Source organism: Marmota marmota, unplaced genomic scaffold (genome assembly GCF_001458135.2).
Source record: "Marmota marmota marmota unplaced genomic scaffold, marMar, whole genome shotgun sequence".
In the NCBI taxonomy this organism is placed as follows: Eukaryota; Metazoa; Chordata; class Mammalia; order Rodentia; family Sciuridae; genus Marmota; species Marmota marmota.
This window is the reverse complement of record NW_025999977.1, coordinates 19,165,527-19,178,586: the sequence shown is the minus strand read 5'-3', so window position 1 is coordinate 19,178,586 and position 13,060 is coordinate 19,165,527.

Below are 13,060 nucleotides of genomic sequence, written 5' to 3'. Positions count from 1 at the left end.
TTGTTTAATTAATCAGAAGGGGGGAGATGCTGGGAGCCATTAGCCAAGTAGGTATGACAATTTGCTTGCCAGTGTACCCCATGTTGCTTAGTGGAAGGACTCGTGGAAATAGGACATTTTGCAGTGACATTGCAGTTAGGTGACCTTGCTCAAGGACCAGGGCGGATCCGGGATTAGGGTGTTCCTGGTTTAGGATAATCAGGTTTAGGGCGTTCCAGGTTTAAGATTATTCCTGCTGGGAATAGGGCGTATCCTGCTGCCTGAGTTCCCCTTGAGTGTTCACGGGATTCAGACAGTATTTTTTGGGAGATAGAAGCCCAGTGGAGGTGGATTTGGGCAGAGAACGTGGATTTCCCCAGAACGTGATTGTAGACGGCTGGTGTGAGTTCGGGAATAAAGAGTTGCTGTTTGAATCTACAAGCTGTGTGGTGGCTCGTGATTGTGTGCCCAGCCAGACTGCGGCATTTGTGCCCAGCCAGACTACGGCACATTCTTTTATTTTTTATTTAGTGAGATAATTTTTTCATGTTTCTTTTGGTTCTTTGCACAGGTTTTCCTTTTGAATATATTTAATAAGTTGATTTACAGTCTCAGTTCATTAGTAAGATCAATGTCTAACTTTCCTCAGGAAGTTTCTATTATTTCCTATGTAGAAACTATGCTTCATTTTAAAAAAATTTCTCATAATTTTTTTTCTGAAAGTTGTACACTTGACATATTGTTGCAAGTTGGAAAACAGATTCTCCCTCTCCTCTGCAGGGCTTCTTTATTGATGTTTCTTGTAGATATTGTTGTCTGTTTAGTAATTTTTTGAACTAGTTTCGTAATGTCTGTATGCTTTGTCATATTTGGTCACTGCAGTCTCTATTCTCTTAGCTAAGTGATCACTTAGTGTTTGGACAGAAACTTCCTTAAATACCTGCCCCCCCCAAAAAAAAATACTCTAGTTTTTAAAGATGTGTATGTTTAGACATGTCTTCAAGACACAGCAAGGTAGTTCACAATTCTTTCTTCACTTCTATTTCCTGAGGCCACAAAACTTAAATGCCAGCCAGAATTAATACCTTAGGACCTTTTCTGTGCAGGTCGATATTTACATGTGACATGACTTTCTATACTTCCAGCAACATTTTGGGCCTTTTCAAAATCATTTTTCCCCCAACACCTCATTCTCCAGCTTTCCTTCTAAACTTTCTGGTCATTGTTTTTTTCCAAACATTGTCCATTGCCTGAGGCAATAATGACTAATACATTTGTCTTACAAAGTTTTAGGCAAATGTCCCTTGAATAGTTGCCACAGCACTGGAAGTGTTCTGAGGTAGGCCAAAACCTGGACCTTTGGACATACCCTGTGGAAAAATACATGGGTCAAAACACAGAAATACCATTCTTGGCAAATGACATTCATTCTGTTTTAGCACTGTGATCAAGATTAGCTAAATACAACAGAACTATTTGTTCTCATGGAGATTTTCCTGAATGATTTATAGATCAATATGTTGAGTTCTTCTTAGGTCAGCATTATTCTGGTTGCTATAAACTTTGATTTCTAGAGTTCTAAAACATTCAATTTAGGCAGGAAAGTTATTGTAATCTTTAAGGTATCCACTGAGATGGGAAGTGGGGAGTGGGATCAAGATTTGCTAAATACAACAGAACTCTTTGTTCTCATAGAGATTTTCTTGAATGATTTATAGATTGATTTTTTTTTTTTGAGTCTTTCTTAGGCATTTTTCTGGTTGCTGTAAACTTTAGTTTGTATGGTTCCAAAACAGCTGACTTAAGCATTTTTCCTCCTGGTTTATATGTTGTTTTTATGGACAGAATTTTTGAATTTTTTACTCTGTCATTTTCACTGATATCTGCACCATATGTTGTTATATGTGAAGTGATGTTGAGATTATTTACTTAGGCTCCTTCTTTTTTTTTTTATAAAGAAACTGAAATCATAAATGCAGAATTTAAATAACTGTCATCAATGTATAAATTGTTTCAAAGTTTTGTCTGAATACACTTTATAATACATGTATGAAGTTATCAAACCATGGAATGCCATGAGTTCAATGTCAACATGTTCTCAATATTTTTTTATCTCAAATCTGTTTCTATGTTTTCCATTTCTATCAACGATACCAGACTGAATACATTTTTATTATCTTCCTTTATTTTTAAAAATTAATGGTCATTAAATTATCAGGACCCCATTTCTCAACACCATCACTCCCTTTAAATTTCTCATCTCCTCTGAACATATCCATCATAGTAGTTTCCTAGCTAAAAGTTCTGTTTCAAGACCTTTCTCTACCTAATGCTTCAAAAGCAAATTTTCTCTCTTAATTTTTAATCACAATGTAATATTACCCAAATTTGATTAAGCAAAAACAAACAAACAAAAGAATAAAACTGTTGGCCATTTCTCAAATATTTTGTATGTATCTGCATGTATCCCAAACATCCTTTTCAGCTATTGCTGAACAATACCCCAAAGTGGACAGTTTGATATGCTTAGTACTTTGAACTGAAGGATATTGGAAGGGCACCAGAATGAATATTTCTCCCTTTCTCCTGCTCCATTTTCTCCCCTAAGGCAGACAATACAAAATAGAATTCTCTTTTCCCGAAGGTGGGTCATAGAAAAGAGAACCCCCTCTCCACCACAGCCAGACACAAAACCTGTAAAGATTACTATAACCTTCCCCTGCCTTTCTGTGTTAGAGCTGCTCATAAAGAAAATCTCTGACCTACTTTATTTGATAGTAGATCATAAGACCCTCATTCCAGAAGGAGCCTGGCCCTCTACCTGGGAGGACTGGATGTCACAGAGAGAGGGCAAGAAAAATATGAACAGAGAGGCCTTGCTGCATTTCCTGTCCTACTGTGTTACCATCAGATACCCTTTTGTGTCCAATACCATTTCTACACAACTGGTCATTTTTTATATCAAATCTAAGCATAAAAATGGACTTTTCTCTGAGTATTTCTTCTGAAGGCTACCATATCACATAAAACTTCTATTGAATGAAGTTGTAATGAGTTATCTTGCTAACTTATCTTTTGATAAATTATTTCTATTATTTATTCAGTTACAAACACCATTTATTTAGAAAAAAAAAACTTTCTAAGATCTTTATACTGCTACACTGAATGTTCTAACTAACAATGTAACATACCTTTCTCTGGTATTCTTTTACTATAGTCTGTACATCACACACACACACCACACACACACACACACACACACACACACACACACATCATGCTTTCTGGAGAGTCTTCTGAAAGAAGGCATTTTCCCATTTGCCCTTTTATTTTTGTTCCAGTTCTGGTTAGAATTTAAATTTTCCCCCAAAGCTCATTTGCTAAAGGCTCGATCACCAAGTTGTCAGGAGGTAGTGGAATCTCTGGGTGGTGAAGCCTAGTGGAAGGAAGTTAGGTCATTGGGGGTGTGACCTTCTTTAGAAAGAGATACTAGAATTCTGTATCTTCCCCCTTGTTTTCTCTTTTGCTTTCTGGCTTCCATGAGATGAGCTGTTCCTCTGCCAAGTGTTCTTGCCATGAGTTGTTGTGCCACAACAGGTCCAAAGTAAACCACTGAACCTGAACCAGAATATTTCCCTCTTTCAAAGTGGATTATTTCAAGTATTTGTAATGGTGACAGAAAGCCAATTAATGATACCTTTGTAGTACCTTTCCAGGTGTTTTGCATAAATTTGCCACTCAGAAAATACCTGTTGAATCGAATTAAATGTCTAATATAAAACTTCAGCCTTATATTTAAGGAACCTAAGAAACTCTCCAGTGAGCAACCCTACAATATAAGCTAGAAAATAGAGCAATTGCTTTTTTAAAAAAATTTTACTCAGATTAAAGTCCATAGTTATTGGTCAGCTTTCTATGATTTCATAGAAATTTTCATAAATATTTGGATGTCTTGAGGCTTAAAGATGACTCCCTTATGAAAGGTCATTGAATTAGAAGTTATATTGCAATTTAAATTTTATGTACTCTTGGATCAAGGTTATTTTGTGACTTTTCCTTGTCTTCCAAATCACAATGAACAGATATTTACCTCCTTGCTTTTAGTCAAATGATTGTAAATGGGTACTGAGGGAATATTTTTCTTCAAATTCCTTGACTAAATTTTTGTTAGGCTGTGAGCCAAGCCATTCTTACCTCTTGAATATTCTTAGTAATTAGTCCACACAGTGCTATTATTGTTCATTCGGTTCTACATGTGGAGTGAGGAACAGACACTGATTAACTACCTCCAACTTTATTTGTCAGGTTTCATTGCTAACACAAAATATATTACTGGACTTGGAAAGAGGGTTAATTTTGAAGGACTTTTCATCAGATATTATTGTGCATGCCTAGATATGATTCAGCACTTCTATGGTCCTCTCTACTGAACAGAACCAGGGAGTCTCTGATGTCAGATCTGTTACATCCAGACTATGCAATATCATCCTAACTTTTATAATCCCACTTAGAACTTTCCCAATGACTTTTATAGCTGTTAGGATAATCATTTGGTTCTCAGAATACTCAATGAGGCAGATGAAGAGCATACGATCATGCCCTTTTACATATGAGAAGACTGAAACCTAGAAAGTTTAGATGAGTTATTCAAGTTGAGTGGGAGAAACCAGTTCTCCTGACTGATGCTTTCCTGTTGCTACAATGCTATGCTGCTGTTCCTTGACAGATCATAGTCATTTCCATTATTTTTTCCTGGAAAAAATATAGTATCTTTATGTCCTCTGTGTAGTTGTTTTTATACTGCCTATAAGCAATGCTGGAAAACAATGCTTAGTTGGAGCAGATTTAAGGAAGTAAGTGTCATTTAAGTTTGTTTAATTTCTCTTTCATGCATCTTTTTCCCCCCTTAAGGACTAAAATTAGTATACTAAGATATTAGTAGTTCTTTTTATTATTACTTTTATTGCCATATTTGAATAAGACCTTTAGTTAAATACAAACATATTAAAATGATGCCAAGAATTAAGAAGAACTAGCGGAAAAGAATGAATGAAGTTTATAGCATTGTCTACATGGGCAAATCTCCCTTCCCCTTAACTTTATTGACCATCTTCTAATGAACTTTAAATTATGTATTTTTAACTTCAAGGCAAGATACATTTAAAACTATGAAAAAAGCAAAAGGTATGTTTGGTATTCAAATAACTCAAATTGCAACCCATTGATCTCAGTTCTTGGTATTATGGCCTTCCTGCATACACACTGATCTTAATAAACATGTTTTAAAGAATTTTTGACATGAAATTTAGTTCTAGAATTCTTATAATTGTAAAGACTGACAAAAATAAACATGTGAAAATGTAATTCAAATTAATGATGAATTTTCAAAAGTTTAGCATTTTACCAAATATCTCAGAACTCAATAGAAGTAGAGTTCTATGGTAGACTATGTAATGGTACAAAGGGTAGCTCACTCAGTACCCATTTACAATCATTTGACTGCACCCTGTAAACAGTTCCTACCCAGAGTTTTACCAAGACAGCAACCTGGCTAGAAGATACAACCAGATGGAAATTAAAGGAAAGAAGTGTCCAAGTAGCAAAGAGAAGATGGCTAGTGTAGAGCTGGGTGGGATATTTATTTTCATGAATATTTATCAAGAAGAGAGCTTAACAAGTTAGAATTAACTTTTAAAATATAATGGTTTGTTGGATAAAACCTCAGCTTAGGTTGATGATGCTCCATATGCCATCCCCACCTAGAGAACAGGTTGAAATTTAGTATTACTGTCTTATTTTAAAAACTTTCTCATCACCTTTGCATTGTGCTAAAATGATCTTTATCCATACTTTTTCCTCTTTATGAGAATTTGATGGTGTAGACAATTAACAATATCATCACAGATGTTCTTTCATGGGGAGAGACAGCTGTGTTCACCTACAGGTAGTATGTACCATGAAGAACTTAATTCAAACAGATGTAATCTAATTAAGACATTATGAGATATTTCTGTCTTTCCTTCACACTCCTACACACACATCTTAGAGATCAATAGCAACAAAATTATAAATTGGCAGGAGGCTTTTTACAGGTTTATCTTTATTCAAAAGTCAATAAACTTAAAATTATAATCAAAGATATTTTCTTGTTATAAGTTTTAAAACAAAGAATGCATAAATTTTTTTTTCAGAGAGGTCTCTTTTTACTTTATGAGCTCTTTAACCCAAATTTCTATCCTAAGTTCAGTATTTTTGGATAATTTTCTTTTGGAGACACCAAGGTCATTGGATATGGCTTATCATGAAGCTTGATCCCCTGTATCACACACCATCTCCACAGTGTTCTGTTTGCCTAAGAACATGTAATACAACCTGCTGGCATTCCAAGAAACTTACCTACTCAACATATATGTGTTGCTTACGTCTTGGACAACTTGACTATTTACACATTTATCATATATACTATTCTTTATTCTCCTACAGACTCTCATTCACTTGTGTGCTCGCTGATGAGAACTATTAGAAAGAAAGAAAGAAAACATTTTGTTTCTAGAAATGGAAGACCCATTTCAGTATGCAGACACTCGCTGCCCAGCACCTCTCTAGCTGTTCTGGTAACAGCTCATGCAGTGCCTTCAGCAATACTGCAATTAGGTCAGACTTGTTGCTTCTGGGTTAGGTACTGAGATGACCTCTTCTTCCCTAAGATTCATTTGTCTTCTTAATTGTTCTTTAAGAACCAACCACATTTCCTTTTATTCTTTCCATTATTACTGTCATATTTATAGCCAGTTCCCTAAACTAAATCTTTCTCTGTTTGAAATAGCTAGAGATCTGTTTTTTTTCAGGTGAACTCTGATTAATCAAACACTTACCATACAAAATAGTCCAGAGGAATTGATCTTTAAAGATATCAATCTGGGATGAATTTTATAACAATTTGGCTCCAATATGGCAATAACTTCATTACTAGTGGAAATGGGAAACTTTGGTATATTCAATAATATAAGTATAGTGGATTGAATTTATGATCTGATTTTTTTTTTTCCATGAGATGGGTAACCGTTTGAAAACAAAGCTTTGAGCAAACAATCTATTGCTGCAATTGACTGTTGTGTTGGGGAAAATAATCAAAATTCTTACATTTAAGTTTTCACTTGAAATTAATTTTTGTATATAGATGAAGATCCAGTTTCATTATTGTGCCTAATGATATTCAGGTTTTGCAAAACTATTTATTGAAGAGACTATTATCTCCCCATTGAGCATTTTTGATCCCTTGTCAAAGTTAACACTATGTGTGTTGGGGGGCGGAGTGGTATTTCTGGGCTTTCTATTTCATTCTATTGGCCTTTGTATCTAATTTTGTGTCAATACCATGCTCTATTGGTTATTATAACTTTGTAATATAGTTTGCACCTTTGTTCTTTCTTAAGATTGCTTTGGATATTCAGAGTCTCTTGGTCCTATGCAAATTTTAGGATTTTTTTCTATTTCTGTGAAAAATGACATTGAAATTTTATAGGAATTGCTCTGAATTCACATATTGCTTTGAGTAATATGGACATTTTTACAATACTATTTCCTTTAATCAATGAACACAGGATATGTTTCCATTTATTCTTCTTTAATTTCTTTCATCAATGTTTTATAGTTTTCAATGTACAGAGCTTTCTCCTCCTTGGTTAAAGTCATTCCTAAGTATTTTATTGGTTTTGATGCTGTTATAAATGAGATTACTCCTTTTTCAGATAGCTCACTGTTAGCATATAAAAGTAATATTGATTTTTATGTTGTTTTTGTATTTTGCAACTTTACTGAATTTGTTTTATTAGTTTGAACAGTTTTTTTAAAAATTTTGTGGAGTCTTTAGGGTTTTCTATATATAAGATGATTTCATCTGCAAATAGAAATGATTTAACTTTCCCTTTTCCAATTTGGATGTCATTTATTTATCTTTCTACCTTTAAATGTCTGGCTAGAGCTTCTGGTGCTATGTTGAATATAAATGGCAAGAGTACACCTCCTTGTCATGTTCCTAATCTTATAGTGAAAGCTTTCAAATATTCACTGTCAAGCATGATGTTCGCTGTGGATTTTGATAATGCCCTTTCTCAGGGAGAGGCATATTCTTTCTATACCTGATTTGTTGAGAATAGTTATCATGAAAGGATATTAAATTTCATCAAATGTTTTTTCTGCATTTATTGAGATGATAATATGATCTGAAACCCTAAAACTCTAATGCAAAACAAAGAGGAAAAGCATTTTGATCTTGGTTTTAGCAATACTCATTTTGTATATGACACTGAAAACAAAGGTGAGAAAAGCAAAAATGAACAAGTGATAATACACCGAACAAAAGCTCCTGAATGGAAAGAAAACTATCAGCAATGGAAAGAGCAACATAAAGAGTGGGAGAAAATGTTTGCAAAACATTTATTTAATAAGAGGTTAATATTTTAAAAGTATAAGGAAGAAAAAAATAAAATTTAAACAAATTAAAGATAGTCAAGAGACCTGAATTGAATGGACATTTTCCCAAAGAAGACTTGAAAATGGCCAAGTATGAAAAGTTATCCAATATCCCTAATCATTAGGGAAATGTGTATGAATTCACAAAGAGACAATTTTTCCCACCTTTTAGAATGACTTTTATTAAAATGTCAAAAAATAGCAAGTGCGGGTCAAGTTTTGGGCAAAAGAGAAACCTTGGACACTGTTGTTGGATTGGCATAGCCTTTTATGTAAAAGAGTGTGAAGCTTCCTCAAATTATTACAGAAAGGTGTCTTGTGACCCATCATTCTCAATTCTGGGTGTATATCCAAAGGACATATATATATCCAAAGGACATATATCCAAAGAATATGAAATTAGTATCTTGAAGAGATATATGTACTCCCATATCCATCCCAACATTATTCAAAGTAACCAATATATGAAACAATTTATTGAAAGATAATTGATTTTTTTAAATGCGCAGAATGGATTTTTTAAAATGCACGTGCTCGTACACACACGCATTGATTTATTACTCTTACCTGACACCTATGGTTTCATATTGAATTCCTTTTTACAATATCACTGAGAAAGAAAATACTTATGCCTAGTTTCGACATGATTCTGCATGACATTCTGACAGATATGGAAGGGCATTATTGTATCATCACCAGAGCAGTCTGAGATGCCACTGAAAGATAGTGAAGATGACAAAAGAAAATTCTTCAAGTGGACATATATTCATCTAATCTATCTTGCCTGCTTTGAGAGATAACTCTACATTAAATTTTAGGTAATGGTCCAGGGTTTGGATAGGTAGTCAAAATGTGGAAGGAACATTATGAGAAAATGACTGAGAAGAGGCAAATGAATCAGTCTTCCATGGTGAATATAAAGTATAGAAAAATCTGTGTCCCATGTGACTGATTTCTAGGTGGCACACACCACTGAGGAGGGGCATGCAGGGCAGTGGGTGAGGTAACTATCCGGTGGGTATCAATTAACCTATTTCTCAGACACCCAAGTTATTTTTCAATGAACTCATCTACAAAATGCCCAGGCAGTGAGGATGAAATTATGCAGGAGCTAAACAAGTGGGGCTTTCCCTTTTTGAGGTAAATTTGTTTCCTGTCACTAATAAAAGTCCAACCTACCATCAACAGAAAACACCATAAAACCCCAATATGTCCCCATTCTCAGTTAGACACTGGCCAGAAACTTGATGGCAGATTATTATATCAAGATTCCTTCAATCACGAATCAGGAAGGACTTTTTTTTTTCTTTTTTCTTACTGGTATAGATGCTAATCCTCCCTAGGGACTTGCCTTTTCTCTCACAGACATTCTGTCAGGATTACTTTCCACTGACCTGTGGAATACCAAAACATGTATTCAGTGAATGATAACCTTTACATCTTGTCTCAGGGCAAATCATTCACTTTAGAACAAAGTAACTATAGCTTTGGACTCACCACCATGGAACACAGTGGTCTAACTAAACAATGGATTATTCAGGACCAGGTGGTTTTATCAAAATGTTGAAAAGATAACTAAAATCTTTCTAAGATTTTGTTATCATTTCCCCATCATTTCCACCACTAAGGCAATAAGCAAGCTGATATTTTGACTAAAAATCCTATGATTTATTTAGCTATAAATCTTTGGAGTATCAGTTAATATGTGTATGGTTATATTATCTTATACATTCTATGGCACATCCCAATATACTCCTTTTTAGAAATCTATTTTTATTGTAAGCCATACAATTTTCTGGGAATCATTGTTTTTGTAGGTTAGTCAATTAGGTAGCAAAATGAGTTTATATAACTAAATACAAGTGTTTGAAACAAAGAGACCACTAACAAGTGAGTAATTACAGAGCTTATATCAGAACCTTCCTAATGTTTCAGAGCATGGACACCTACATAGAGTTAATTATAGTTGTGTTAACAAGAGTTCTCCACATTTATATGATACATTAGAAAAAGCTCATTAGCAGTCCTTGCATTAGGTATCACTGTGAAAAAAATTACTTCAGAATATATGAAGGGTGCCTATAAAATAAACTGATCCAAAGAAGTGGATTTCCTCATGCAAAAGATTCAAGAATTTTATTTTGATCTTAAAATTATCTAAATATAAAGTATGCTATAATAAGAAGTTTAAGTGATTAATAATGCCTGTCTTTCAGAAACAATGAAAACCATAAATTACTGAATATCCTATTTAAAACAACAAGCTATGTAAAATGACTGCATCTCAGGAGACCCTGCATTTCAGGGTACTGATGTTTTAATTGGTGTTTTGATTACTTCCAAGACAGTGTACAGTAAAATATGTTATAAAATCAGTTCTAGATGTACCAAGGTAAGGAAGTTGATAGTCTGTGTCTTGCACAATATAAATTGTAGACAAAAGAATATAATTATTTGGAGATAGTTTCTTAATAATTCAGATTACTAATTTAGAATATTAGATGAAAATTCAAAGCAATATGTCTTCTTTTTTTAAATGTGGACTTTGGTACCACAGAATGAAATTTAAGTGTCTAAATCCTGATCTGCCATTTTCTAAGCTAAATATATCATTGATGTGCCAAACATTTTGTATGTATCAGAAGAATTTACAAATAATGAATTGTTGAACTTTAGTAGCTTCGTGTCTTCATTTCCTGCAAGATATTTACAACCATGCATGTATTGCACAAAAACTCCTGCATGAGAAGCACCCTCCTTTACACTGTGCTATCCCTTGTCTTAAATTACTGAAAGTCAATGCAGCTATCAGACTCACAGCAGTGGTAAGTTTGCCATCTGTTCAACTTCTAGGTTGTGCTGAAAATAAATGGTAAACCAATCATCATGTTATATTTTCTGCTAAGGATTTTCATGGAAATGCTAAATTTCTGGGTTATTATAAAAGACTCTTGTGAGGAAAAATATAATCCAGATCACTCTATCTCTAGGTTTGATATTTTATTATGCAAAATTCAAGTGATTTTTAAATCATTTATGAACATCTGTGACCTTAAGTATATTCTTGCCTGGTAATATAAAGTCAAGGACATTTTTCAAATTGGCACCTTATTTTGCTTACATAGCTCTTTTTCATTTAGTCAATGTTGACTTCTGCTTTGGAATCCATCAGATTCATTTATCTGTGTATTATTAAGAAATAATTAAAGCAGGGCACCACATTTTTTTCCTATCTTTTTGCCTCCCATCTACAGTGTACACTTTCTCTTATTATGAATCTGAGAAAAGAGGTTCTTGAAGTCTCACAATTCTTAATTAGAAGGGCTAAATTTTACCTTTGAGGTAATAGTACTTTCAGCAACACTAACACTTGTTAATAAGATCACTGAGTCACATCTTCCTTTTCTTCTAACTGTCCCAATAAAGTTTAATTTCATTAAATTCTACAACTTCCTTGCTAAAACTTGGTGTCACATTTATAGTTTTAGTAAGACAAAGTTAGGTGACTGAGATGCTGACTTTATTTCTATTTGTTTTGTGATTATTTTTCAAGTTCCATAAATATTATGGTGGGTATGACTTAGTCTCTGTTAGAAACAGAAGTAGTATTTACTTCCTCTCTGATAGGGATATGAGTTTAATAGAAACTCAAGTCTATTATGCATAAAAAATTATTTAATATTATTTTTATACATTTTAAAAATATTACACATTTTAAAATGTCTTTTGAATACTCTATTTTCCAAAAGTTTTCTACAAGCAAGAAACTCAGTGCTAGTTAGTTCTATTTCAAGATGTTTTATGAACACATCTGGAATTAGTAAGCTACTCATTATGCAGCATTGTGGACTGAATTGTGTCTCCTCAGAATTCGTTAGTTGAGCCCTTACCCTACGGTGCTGGTATCTGAAGACACCGTGTTTGGAAAGGCAATTGAGGTAAATGAGGTCATAAATGTAGTCCCTAAATCCAATTGGATTAGTGTCCTTATTAGAAGAGGAGTAGTAGATACCATCTGAGAGCTCTCCTTCTTTTATACACATATGCATAAGAAACCTCAGTAAAAAGGTAACCATGCTAAAGACAAGAAAGCCCTCCCCAGAACTCAACCCTGAGTTCAATTCTCATAACACTTTGGTCTGAGGTTTCTAGCCTCCAGAAAGAAATTTTGATTAATTCACTCCCTTGTGTGTTGTTTTATTACATCAGTCTGAGAAGACTAATGTAAGTTTGAAACATTCAAGGTGCCCCAGGTACTTGGGAAGTTAAGGCAGGAGGATTGCAAATTAAAAGCCAGCTTTGGCAACTTGGCAAGAGATTCTGTCTCAAAATAGAAAAGGCAGAGGATATAGCTTAGTGGAAGACTGCCACTGGATTCAATCCCCACTACCAAAAATAAAAGAAAAACAAAATCAAATGCATGTAGAAACTGACAAATAGAACAAACTTAATGGACACATTAATATATTTGAAGTTTTATTTTTGTTGATTGTATTCTTGATGATTGCCATTCTGAATGATAGAATAATATGCTACATTTATACTTTATTCTATACTTTTATTTCAGTAATATACTAATACAAGTATGTATATTAATACACTATAT